Source organism: Sebastes fasciatus, chromosome 5 (genome assembly GCF_043250625.1).
Source record: "Sebastes fasciatus isolate fSebFas1 chromosome 5, fSebFas1.pri, whole genome shotgun sequence".
NCBI lineage: Eukaryota > Metazoa > Chordata > Actinopteri > Perciformes > Sebastidae > Sebastes > Sebastes fasciatus.
This window is the reverse complement of record NC_133799.1, coordinates 28382277-28395985: the sequence shown is the minus strand read 5'-3', so window position 1 is coordinate 28395985 and position 13709 is coordinate 28382277.

Genomic DNA, 13709 nt, shown 5'->3' with positions numbered 1-13709 from the left:
TGGTGTGGTCCTTGGAAGTGATTTTTTTTTTTTTGCAATGACAATGTCCCTTCCAGTGGACTTGTGAACGTGAAGTTTTGGTACTGATGGTGGATGTTAATGTACTGTGATCTTAGTGTTGAAATGTCAGCATGAGTGGGCATAGAATTGTCCATTATATCAGCTCATTTTCAACAGCACAGCACGAAAGGCAGACCACAAACCGGACAAAAAGTCAATCATTCAGATATCACATGAACATGACATCAGATTTACTTTAACTACAAACTGCCAAGTGGGGAAAAAAAATGTCTTCGTGGCAATTACAAACAGGATAAGCTGGACGTTTTTGTGGTGTCAGATGCAGTATCTTCTCCCACGTGATGATTTAGGAGGATTGAAATGTCAACACCAGCACTTCAGCATTGTTGAGACTTCAATATGTACGGGGTATTTTTTACTAGAACATTAATCTCAACTGTTTTCTTTTGGTAATACAATTCATTGTCACGCAGTCGTACTGATAGTTTTGCTACTAAAATCTAGTCGTTTTATCATCTGCACAAGTTAGTTTGATCTGTATGCATCGATATCTCCATCAGAAATGTCTTCAGTTTCCACAAGGTTTGTGTGAACACTAGGGCTGGGACGATACATTTATCTCCCAATTCAATACTATCACGATACTTGGGTGCAGATTCGATATGTATTGCGATTCGATATAACAATTTATTGCGTTTTTCTCTTTTAACACTAGACCATGGGAAAAAATGTAATCATACACTTCTAGGGACTTTTACTTTGGAAGATATCTAAATTAATACAGTAAAAATGTTTGATTTTCAGCATGTAGTCAGGGATGTCCTGAAGTCAAATATATCAGTCATTGTCAGACATTTTTTTAAATAATTTTTTCCAGCAACCCAAAAATGAAAGAATAAAGACATTTCCCTCATGATTTAGTGGTATTTTCATGTTAATTTATAAGGGACATGTAATGTTTTATACTTCTGGTGAATATAATTAAATCAATCTTTTTTCCATATATGTATTTTGTAAATACAGTTTCCTTTGTTTTGAAAACTGGACATAGTCACATGTGCATACTTGCGCTAACTTTGCCAAGTCCGTTCATTAGCTCTTACCGTCAGCTCCATTCTCTTTATACATCAATGGTCAGCTCCATCGGGGCCATTTTAATGTATTTAACAGAAATACCAGTTTATGGGTGCTCTACAGTTGTAGCATCGGCTGATTTGACCACGGAGATGAGTGACGGCTGGCTTGACCGCACGTTACCGCAATACGATAACGTTTCCTGTCCATGACAGAGTTAGCATGCAGCTTTAGCCATGATGTCTAGCCCTGCTTTTCCTGGCAATGTGTGAAACCCAAAGTGTTTCCATGCTTTACTGTATGTGTAGTGTTTACCACTTTAGATTTAAAATGGGAGGGTGCAGGTCATATCCACACCGACCCCTCCGCTGTTTTCTGCTGTCTGCTGTCGTATCTGCCAGTTTCTGCTCGCTACGGCCGGCCAGCCGGCTACTGTTTGTTTTGGTTGACGGATACAGAACGGATATGACGTCACGTTACTCTGACTACAACAATAAAAGCGGTAACTTCCTTTTACCTCCGCATAGACTCAAATTAAGAAAATATATCGATTCTGGACTTAAAAAATCGTTTTCAAAATCGTAAAAAAAAAAAAAAATATTGCGATACATAGGTGAATCGATTTTTTTTCCCACCCCTAGTGAACACCAGCCGAGAGATTTCGTTGTCAGCAATTCTGCAGCCTTGTAATGCAGAGCAGGTGGTATGGAAACATGACCTATAGAAGGCAGCGCTTCAGAGAGATGTTGGCTCAAGCAGACGCTGATATTGCTTTCACTCCCGGCATCTTTATTATTGCTCTCCACCCCCACCCCCCTATACTCCCCACAAATCAGATGATATGATGCACGCACGGAGCCCTTCCTCCCGTCTCCCCCCTGTCATCCCTGCTCCGCCGGACTCCCACACAGCCTTCCCGGCACTGTGAGAGGACCGGGATGTGACTGCGCATGAGTTACACAAGATTAATCTGCCGCTTGATGGGAAACGTGTTGTTCTCAAGGTCTCGCTGGGGAGACAGATTTAAAAGCATGGAGTGAGATTACATTTTCATTCTTCTCTCTTTTTCCACTGCTGAAAGAGGAGCACTGTGTATTTACTTTACCAACCTACTTTACTGCCACTCCCCCCCACCGCCGCCGCCGCCGCCGCCACACCACTGCCGCCTCACTCAGCTTCTCTGCTAAGCGATAAGCAGGGGGGAGCCATTAATTTCTTCCCCCACACACCCTCACCCTCTCCCTTCACTTAAACAATCTGCAGAGCTCAACATGCCCTTTACAGAATCACTGATGTGAGGAGCACAGTCACATTTGTTTGCACATACGGGAAGCACACACATACATTGGGTAATTTAAAGGAATGATCAACTGAAAACCAATTTTTTGGGTGTCAAACACTCACCCAAATGGCGACTTTGAAAAGTTTCTACTTATCTTTTATCCATGTTGCATGTTCAGTATGTTCCAAATGCTTTGATTGTTGACAAAATAAAGCTAAATAGAGAGCTCCCAATTTATCACTGGCTTGGTTAGCTGTTTACTGTGATTAAAAGCAGTATGTTCCAAACATGTACAATATACTGCCAAAATAAAGCTCGACCAAAGTTATCAAGCATAGCCGTGATCAACAGAGATAAATGACTAACCTTGCTAGTGACAAAGCAGAAGCTGTGTGTTTAGTCATTTTAGGCAAAAATATAAGTGTTTGGAATAAACTGGACATATAAAGAGACAGTGAAGAACTGGATTTATTTTGTCTTACTGAAACCTGGCTGTGTCAGGAAGAATATGTCAGCCTAAACGAATCGACTCCCCCGAGTCATATTAATACTCACATTCCTCGAGACACCGGCCGAGGAGGTGGAGTTGCAGCCATCTTCGACTCAAGCCTATTTATAAACCCAAAAACTAAACTAAATTATAACTCATTTGAAAGCCTTGTTCTTAGTCTTTCACACCCAACCTGGAAAACACTACAGCCAATTTTATTTGTTATAGTGTACCGCGCTCCAGGCCCATATTCTGAATTTCTATCTGAATTCTCAGAGTTTCTATCAAGCTTAGTCCTGAAAACAGATAAAGTCATTATAGTAGGTGATTTTAATATTCATGTGGACGTTAATAATGATAGCCTCAGTACTGCGTTTATCTCTTTATTAGATTCAATTGGTTTCTCGCAGAACGTGCATAAACCCACTCACCGCTTTAACCACACCCTCGACCTTGTTATGTCATATGGCGTTGAAATTGAACATTTAATTGTTTTTCCACAGAACTCTCTTTTATCAGACCATTATTTAATCACTTTTGAATTCTTATTACTAGACTATACACCATCAGACAAAAGTGTGTACACTAGATGTCTATCCGATAGTGTTGTAGCTAAATTTAAGGAAGCGATTCCATCAGCATTAAATTCAATACCATGTCTCAATATAACAGAGGACCCGTATGTTAATTTTAGCCCTACCCAAATTGATCATCTTGTAGATAGTGCTACAGACTCACTGCGAGTTACACTTGATTCTGTTGCCCCTCTAAAAAAGAAGTTAATAAAACAAAGGAAGTCAGCTCCATGGTATAACCCTCAAACACGCAAATTAAAGCAAGCATCGAGGAAACTGGAAAGGATATGGCGTTCCACCAAACAGGAAGAATCTCATTTAGTCTGGCAAGATAGTCTTAAAACATATAGGAAGGCTCTCTGTGATGCCAGAGCAGCCCATTACTCATCATTAATAGAGAAAAATAAGAACAACCCTAGGTTTCTATTCAGCACTGTAGCCAGGCTGACAGAGAGCCACAGCTCTATTGAGCCATGTATTCCTACAACCCTCAGTAGTAGTGACTTCATGAGTTTCTTTAATGATAAAATCATAACTATTAGAGACAAAATTAATCACCTCCTACCGTCAACTGGTACCAATTTATCCTCAAACTTAGGAACCTTAGAAACAGCTGTACAACCTGATATATATTTAGACTGCTTTTCTCCTATTGATCTCCACAAACTGACTTCACTGATCTCTTCATCTAAATCATCTACCTGTCTCCTAGACCCTATTCCAACTAGACTGCTTAAAGGAGTTTTACCTTTAGTTAGCACCTCTTTACTGGATATGATCAATGTGTCTTTACTAACAGGCTATGTACCACAGTCCTTTAAAGTAGCTGTAATTAAACCTCTTCTTAAAAAGCCCACTCTCGATCCAGAGGTCCTAGCCAACTATAGACCTATATCTAACCTTCCCTTTACCTCCAAAATACTCGAGAAAGTAGTTGCCAGTCAGCTGTGTGACTTCCTACAGAACAATCATTTATTCGAAGATTATCAGTCAGGATTTAGAGTGCACCATAGCACAGAGACAGCATTAGTGAAAATTACAAATGACCTTCTAATGGCATCGGACAAAGGACTTGTCTCTGTACTTGTCTTGCTAGATCTCAGTGCTGCTTTCGACACCATTGACCATGACATCCTATTACAAAGACTGGAACATTTAATTGGCATTAAAGGAACTGCACTAAGTTGGTTTAAGTCCTATTTATCAGATCGATCTCAGTTTGTACATGTCAACGATGAGTCCTCCATGTACGCCAAAGTTAGTCACGGAGTTCCACAGGGTTCTGTACTTGGACCAATTCTATTTACCTTATATATGCTTCCCTTAGGCAATGTTATTAGAAAACACTCCATAAACTTCCATTGTTATGCAGATGATACCCAATTATATCTATCAATCAAGCCAGACGAAACAAACCAGTTAACTAAACTTCAAGCATGCCTTAAGGACATAAAAACCTGGATGACCTGCAATTTCCTGATGTTAAACTCAGACAAAACTGAAGTTATTGTACTAGGCCCTGAGCACCTCCGAAACAAATTATCTAATGATATAGTTACTTTAGATGGCATTGCCCTGGCCTCCAGCACCACCGTAAGGAACCTGGGAGTTGTCTTCGACCAGGATATGTCCTTTAACTCTCACATAAAACAAACCTCACGGACTGCCTTCTTTCATCTACGTAACATTGCAAAGATCAGGCACATCCTGTGTCAAAATGATGCAGAAAAATTAGTCCATGCATTTGTTACCTCTAGACTCGATTACTGCAATTCCTTATTATCAGGCTGCTCCAATAAGTCTCTTAAGACTCTCCAGTTGATCCAGAATGCTGCAGCACGTGTACTGACTAGAACTAGAAAAAGAGATCATATTACGCCTGTATTAGCTTCTCTGCACTGGCTGCCTGTAAAATCCAGAATAGATTTTAAAATCGTCCTCCTCACCTACAAAGCGCTAAACGGTCAGGCCCCATCATATCTTAAAGAGCTCATAGTACCCTACTACCCCACTAGAGCACTGCGCTCACAGAATGCAGGGTTACTTGAGGTTCCTAGAGTCTCCAAAAGTAGAATGGGAGCGAGAGCCTTCAGCTATCAAGCTCCTCTTCTCTGGAACCAGCTCCCAGTTTCAGTCCGGGAGGCAGACACCGTCTCTACATTTAAGAGTAGGCTAAAGACTTTCCTCTTTGATAACGCTTATACTTAAGCTGCTATAGGCATAGACTGCCGGGGGACTTCCTATGACACACTGTCATAAGGAACTTCCTATGACACACTGAGCTCCCCTCTCCTTCTGTATATACTCATGTCCCATGTCCATGTTGTTACTAACTTCATTCCTTCCCGGGAGTCCTTGTGCCTCCTTGTCTCGCAGCTAACCGTGGAGCGGGGTCACACCTGGAGCGAGGTCATACCTGGAGCGGGATCACACCGGGAGCGAGGTTGTACCTGGAGCAGGGGTACACTTGGAGCAGGGTTTCACCTGGATCTTGGTGGTCTCCGGTATTGTGGCTGCATCTGCTGCCGCGTCGGTGCCTGCTCGACACCAACTGCTACCATCCTTAATTAACTACGTCTGTACGAGGGACTACCAATGCTAACGAGGGATTTCCAACACCTAGTGACAATGTGGCAGCCTGGAGAATAACACTTCTTGTATTAGCTATTACAGCTGCTAGGCTACTATTGTGGCTGCTTCTCTCTCTCTCTCTCTCTCCCTCTCTCTCTCTCTCTCGCTCTCTCTCACTCTCTCTCTATCTATCTATCCCCCCAGCCGGTCTCGGCAGATGGCCGCCCGCCCTGCGCCCGGTTCTGCTCCAGGTTTCTTCCCAGTAATCGGGGAGTTTTTCCTGGCCACAGTGCGCTTGGTGGATCCTGTTGGGTCTCTAAACTATTGTGTACGGTCATAGACCTGCTCTATATATAAAGCGTCTTGAGATAACTTCTGTTGTGATTTGACGCTATACAAAAATAAATTGATTTGATTTGATTAGTTGCAGGAGTAATTTGAAAAATTTCTTTGGATTATTTTCTTTTTTTTTTTTTTTTATTACATGACTCTGAGACTAAGGCTACACACTTTTCAAATCCATAAGGCTTGAGAATTGAATGCTCAAAACTAGCGCTGAGGCTATTTGTTGATTCATGAATTGGTTGATCAACAGAAAACTAAACGATTTTATACGTTTTTGGAGCCCCCCGACAAAAGTCCCAGATCGGAGGCAAATCGGCGTTGGCTTGCCGCTCGCACATAGGCGTTCGAGTGTCATTTGTGAACTGCTCAAAGACGCGAGCTGATGCCTCGCACACACATTCCAGATACCTAGCATGCTAAATATCTGGATCTGTCGGGACTCCGGCCACAAGCCACAGCCAATGAGAGCGTAAGACACAGGTTAAGGGGAGACCTGAGGGAGGAGGTGTCGCCTGTAACAATAGGAACTTACTGTATGTGTTGCATTTGCAACACAGAGCAAAGTTGTTGTTGCACCTAGAGGATTAAATAGTAAAAAGACATGTGGACACCGGTGGAAACAGGCTATTTTGTGCACACGTGCTAACGTCAACATTTGCAATGTGTCTCGCGCGTGGTATCACGTCATTCACTGTGTATTTCTTGTGTGTTTTCGTCACAAAAAGTAGTTTGTTGACCTCTTCAGGATTCCTCCTGGTGAAAGATCTTGTAGTGTGTGACCCCCTGTCGCCAGTCAGTCTTGTAGTATGAAAACGTAAAACGATTTCAAGACTCCCGATTACAACACAGCAACAGCGATCTGATGACTTTTAAAGTCGTGTAGTGTGAACAGTACAGTGATCTGACGACTATGAAAGTCGTGTAGTGTGAACTAGACATTAGTCTGTTTTGCACCATTGTACAGAGAATAATATGCTTTGAGTTTTGTAGTTAGTTGGGTAAAACAAACAATCTCAGGCTCTTGTTACTTGTTATGGGCACCCACTATTCACAATTTATAGATGAACCGATTAAGGAAAATGTTGGCTGCTGCAGCCATGTTCATAACGTATTGCTTTAACAGCAGGATCTGATAAATTGGGCTCCATCTTACATGTCGAACATCACGGCCACACCTAAATTTTCCTATACAGCCTGTCAGTCGCTGCACATGTACGCCACAGAAGCCATCCATTAGGCCACGGCGAGGTGCCGCTCGGAGCAGCTGTTAGCCGCCTGAGTGCAGCAGCTAAGACGCGCTGTGGTTGAAGGGCTCCACATCACGACCTAATCAGTCACCCGCAATCCAAACAGCATGTCAGGCGCGCAGGTTGAGGAGGCGGCAGGGTTCAGCCAGAGCCACTCTGCAGCTGGTGTGCAGGACATGCTGCCTTTTAGCCCATTCTGGCACACACCTGCTCAGTGTCAGGTCAGACTCCAACATGTGTCAAAATATACAGGGCTTACATTCATACATAATGGGCTGTACTCTGGCCTTTTTGGCAGAGCCCTCTGCAGCGCTCACACCTGTCCCTTTATCAGGGAGAAAGAGAGAGGTTGTTTTATTCTAGCTTTCATCTTTTGATTTCAAATCCATAAGCTCCCTTTGCTTTTCATCATCTCCCTGTAATACATTTTTTTTACATTACATTACATTTATTTAGCTGACGCTTTTATCCAAAGCAACTCACAAATACGTGCATTGAACCATGTGGAGACAAACCAAAATTGCAAGAATCATGCAAGTGCATATCAAAGGGTCACATCCAAATGCCAAAATAACATATTGATATTGAGATATGTAATTGCAGAGATGTTTTTAGGCGTTTTGAAGCAAGTCAATGTCAAGTCACAAGTCCTTGGTGGGCAAGTCAAAAATAAGTCTTCACCATCAAACATCTTTCAGGTCTTTGAATGCTGACCATTAAAATGAAGCAACATTTGAACATTTTTCTTTTGTGTGTTATTAGTGTTTTCTAACTGAGTTCAAGTCCTTTCAGTACATAGACCCGATAATTAAATACTCAAGGTGTGTAGATATGCCAGGTCTGGCTGCTGCTGTCTGTATTTTGTATTATTCCAGAAGTTAACCAGGTATCTCTTAGACTTAGGCTACATTCAAACCAGATCCAGTGTTGCGGCGAAAACATTTGATTATGGCGTGGCTACCTTGTGATTGACAAGGCAGATGTCCACATTTTCGTCTTAGAACTTTAACCCTTTCACAGTGTGTTTTCAGTTCATGAAAGATAATTGTAACATTTTGGTTGCCTGAAAATGTCTTAATCAGAGTTCGGTTGTACTAAGCTCCACCCTCTCATGTCACTTCTGGTTGCAAAAGACCAAGATGGTGACGGACAAAATGCTGAACTCGAGGCTTCAAAACGGCAGTCCACAAACCAATGGGTGACGTTACGGTGACTACATCCACTTCTTATATACAGTCTATGCACTATTCAATTCATTTTATTATATATAGTGTCAAATCATGAGAGAAGTTATCTCATGACGCTTTTCATATAGAGTAGGTCTATACCGTATCCAACAAGAGATCCCCCATGAGCATGCATTCTTCTGTGACAGTGGCAAGAAGAAACTCCCTGTTAACACCCCTTTAAATCACCAATACCGGATCTATTGAGACTTCGATCACACACCCAGCTCTCCGAAGGTAACATCAATACATGTGACATGCTGGGTGCAAGCCTTGCCACTCCAAGATCCAAGATTAGACACCTCTCTGTGTCTCTCTCCCCCCACTGTGTCATGCTTTTTTCTCTGTCTGCTCTTCTTCCTTCAGTTTTTTTTTTATTTCAATCTCAATGCATTCCTTGGATAGTCATTTCTATACAACTCTATTCTAGTCATATAGCCACCATGACCCGGCCTTGGATCGATGGATCTATTCTGACCTTTTTCCTGCTGCACACCTGTGGTTACAGTTAGACTTTGTGAGAGTCAGGTTTAAGATCTCAATCCTCTTAGTGAGGACTTTGTCTTTGCAGCGAAACACTCTCTGATCCCGTCCACGCTGCGGGGCCACATGTCTTTTAGAAAGCGCGGAAGAGAGTCTGAAGCGGCTGTGCCTGTGCCTGGTGAGCAGCGAGCCTGAAGAGTACTGAGTGGCGCTAGCTGAGTATGTGTGTCAGGACAGGAAGGGGAAACTGATCCTCTTAGCAGCCTGGAATTGGCCCACTCTCAGGAAAGTGTCACTTGAGTTGGTCAACCTGAGAGCGCCGGGCGAGATTGTCTAGCCTTGTATCTCCTTCCCGAAGCAGCCTCCTCCTCCTATGCCCGGGCCAGCCGTGGGAGGACTGCTGACCTAAAGACAGTGAAGCGACTGAAAGCACATGACTGTGATCTTTCCTCGGTATGCTGCTAAGTATGCCGTACCTGGCCTCTGGGCACGAGTTCAATCCACGGTGCCACACTGCCTGTTTGACCAATTAGAGGGAGCCTCTGCTTGGCAGGACTCAGACCTCCTGCCGAGAGCCGCCAGGCATATCTAACTGCAGCCCAAACAAACGGCACAGACTTCACCACAAACACATCATAACACATGCTCGAACCCTAACCTCTTCGCTTCTCTTTGCTCCCACATGCAGCTGTCTTGATTAAAAACCTAGTTAACTTGTTTTATCTCTCTTCACCTTTTTAGCTCTACGCATTCCTCTCTCGATCTTCCTCCGCCTGCCTCCAGATGTTTCTCTATAACCATGTCATGCAGACAGTGACGGGGAGCGGTCAGGCCATGTTCATTCCATCAATTTATTGAAAACAGATATAACAGGATGAGTTCATTCCTGTAGAGCAGCCCCCCCCCCCCCACCCCCCCCCCCCATTACAGCAATCAATAAAGAGCGGCTGGTTTTAAAAGTGTGTGTGGCATTTAATAGATTTCAATAAAAGCTGCACCATTATCTCTCGAAAAAGGGCGACAACTGTGAGCTTGTGCTGTCTCAAATGTCATAATGAGAACATTTATACTCTCTGGAACTTTTACTCAAAAGTCAGTCCTGTGCTTTCCAAGAAAGTGCATACCCCAAGTCACTATGATGGTCGTGGAAAATGTGGAAACTTTCAGGTTTACCCAAGTTCGGAAAACACATAAAAACTAAACAGGACTGTATTGACACAGTTGTTTACCTGCTTCATATCCACAGAAAACCTAAAGGGGAATTCTAACCATTTCAGACACAGTTACAACAACAACAACTACAGGCCTTGAACTTTCTGGAAAATGATTCAACTGTCAGTCCTAACCTCAAAACAGCCAAATTAATGGGGTCTGAGGATGGTGGTTAACATGGCAGATGTCTACCACCCAAGTTGGCATCCTACATATGGTTATATCCCATCTTCGTTGCTCTACTAAAGTCAAAAAGCAGTTTAAAACATTAGGTGGTAATGCTATATGTCAATTCTGATTATGATGGACCTAGCAGATGTCCATCAACTTATCTCTATATTTTTGTACTGCAATTTTACCAGATTTTACTACATGCCGCACAGTCTTGCCATTTAAATGCCTCAATACATCCCAGATGCAATTACTGTATCAGCCTTCAGAAATAAGTCAGCTTCATTAGCCGATCATCATGTTCCCCCATGACGGACGAGGCCTGTCCTCGCTGTCAGCAGCCCGGCTGAGTTAAGGAGCTCCAAATGATTTTCCTCAACACGAAGCTGGCAGTACACATTATTTATGCGTTTTTCCCCCCGTAAGCCACAGTCAACATCATTCAACTAAATTACATTTTAATCATTCTCCTGATAGGAAAAAGCAACCCAACTGTGTACAATATAGCAGCGAGACATAAAGCAGACTATCTTGAAAAATTTAGGCTGTGTTATGAGGATGTTTACCAAGCTGGAATGGATTGATAAGAAAGGCCTTCGTTTGGCTGCTTAAAGGAATGTTTAATTAATTTCAAATCTGTCAGCCCGGCTGGAATGTGCTGGATCCTGTACGGAAATATTTTTTTTAAAAAACATGCGAGGGAGCAGTCGACGATTTTTCAAAAACCTTGTTCATTGTAAATATCCATCAAAGTTTACAAAGCCACTTCCTGCTTCAACTTTGTCGTCTAGCGTAGTTGTGCAAACAGTTTTCCTGTGCACTGAGGAATTTTGTTGACTTGTTGGTTGCACACACTTTTCAGTTTTACCTCCAAATAAAGAGGTTTCATAAAACGTCCTTTTAGTCGTAACACCATGTTCCGACATCACTGTCATAATTACGTATCATTGATGAAAATTGGACCAAGAATCTTAACTCAATGTCCACTTACTGGCTTTTTTCTTGTGTTTACAACCTCACGTCACAGTGTTTGTCAGCAGATGGAGTTTGCTTAGATGTCTGGGTCTTAAGCTGCCTTCACGTGATAAGAAATTTGCTCGTCACTCACCGCAAGGTAGGCCGCAGAGAATGTAAAGGTATAATATGTCACCAAAAAGAGCACAAAGAATGCCATTCACTGTTTCTAGGCAACAACAACAGTTTCAGCTGTTATCTCATTGGTTGCACTTTGAAAGGTCAGTGGCAACCAAGGTCAAAGTTGAAATAATGAACTTTTAGCGCAGTGGTCGGTGGCAATTTGGAGCGGTGCGCCACGCCAAGGGTAGCGCTTCTGCCTAGTCGGGCGGCACTGCTCTCCCCACAGGAAAATAACGGCACAACCAGAGCAGAGCGATTTTACCGCTGATCATGTGTGGGCGGCTTCACTTAGGCGACAAGATTATAATTAAGCCATTTCCATGACAACAGTGCAAGCTTTGTCCATGGATGAAGACCGTAAGATGTAGTTGAAAGCTCTGTAAAATGCTAGAAGACCTTGAGTTAAGATATTTTGGGCTCAAAAATAGTAATGATGCCCAAAACAACAAAAACAAGATCCAAATTGTGATAAACTTTAATTGTCATTTAAGTGCTTAGTCTATCACACGTCACACCAAAACAATGTCTACTTTAAGCACACTGTAGACCAACTGTAGCGCATTGTGGTAAACTTGAAAGTTGTCCAACTAGCAAAACACTAAATAACAGTGCTGTCAACATGATGCATGGCGCGCAGCATGTAAAAGGCCTGTTTTCTGTATGAAGGGATAATGCGGGTCATAATGTGGTCAGTGAGAGCGGCGCGTGCTGATGGTATAGCTCACATATGAATACAGCATATGTTGACAGCAAGAAAATTTGCAGCTCGAATCGCTTGCGGCGGAAGGAAACAAATAAATCTGTACAGATCCTTTCGTTCCCACAAAACCTCAAATTATAAAGTGCATTGTGCCAGTGTTACTGAGGACCGTCACCGACTTTGGGTTTCCAATTAATGATTTATGGCCTGAAATGTGCTGCATTGTGGGAATGTAATGCAGAGGAATGTTGACTGGGAGAGAGACGCTGCAACGAAGAGGAGATTAATAACTGGAGAATATCAGTTTCCTCGATGGGAAGAAGACAGAGGGGGTGAAAGACAAAGGTGCACACGCAAGATGAAGACAAGATCGTTGAGTAAGACGAATAGTATCTCTTATTGCGGTTCGCTGAGACTGCAACACAGACGGGTTGAACATGTGCCAGCAGATTTCATTTCATCTTTTTATCATACCCAAACTGTCCTGACAACCCGTACTCACTCCCCCTCTGCGTCTGATACAGACGCACGGATGCACCCTTTAGCATCTGTATGCGATGCACCAGGCTTTCAACTATCTCCATTCCGTCATTATTAGACGGTCAGAGCAACTGACGTAATATAATGTGCTTGATAGTCCGCTTAGGGCGGATGGGTCAAACAAACACAGGACTTTCACCCAGGAGGTTCATGTCCCATGTGAAACTATGGATGTGCAGGACAAGGTGATTATTGTCATGTTTTGTCCCCAGTGGTTGACTTTTACCACATGCTATCTCTTCTGCATTGCATGAAATCTGATCAAGCAAAAATGAACTTGAGAATGCCATATCCATTTAGGCTGTTTATATATTGTCTGAGGACCGGTTTAGCAGCTATCTTCAGCCAGGAAAACAATCACAGCACATCAGGATGAACCCTGCCACCTTTACGGTATGACAAAACAAACTGTGATCGCACTGTATATTCACACAAAGGGGTGCACAATTTCCCAAAAGTGTCTTTTTGCTGGATTAGTGTTAACGGTAAGGACGCTTTAGGTAAATCATAACCTGGACGGAAGGGCAGACAATAAACAAGCCAAAGGTCAGAAGCTGAATATTTCAGACGTGAAAAAATGCAGAAGGAGAAAAAAAAAGTCAAGTAATAAGAAAACTAATCTTAGCTGGAGACGT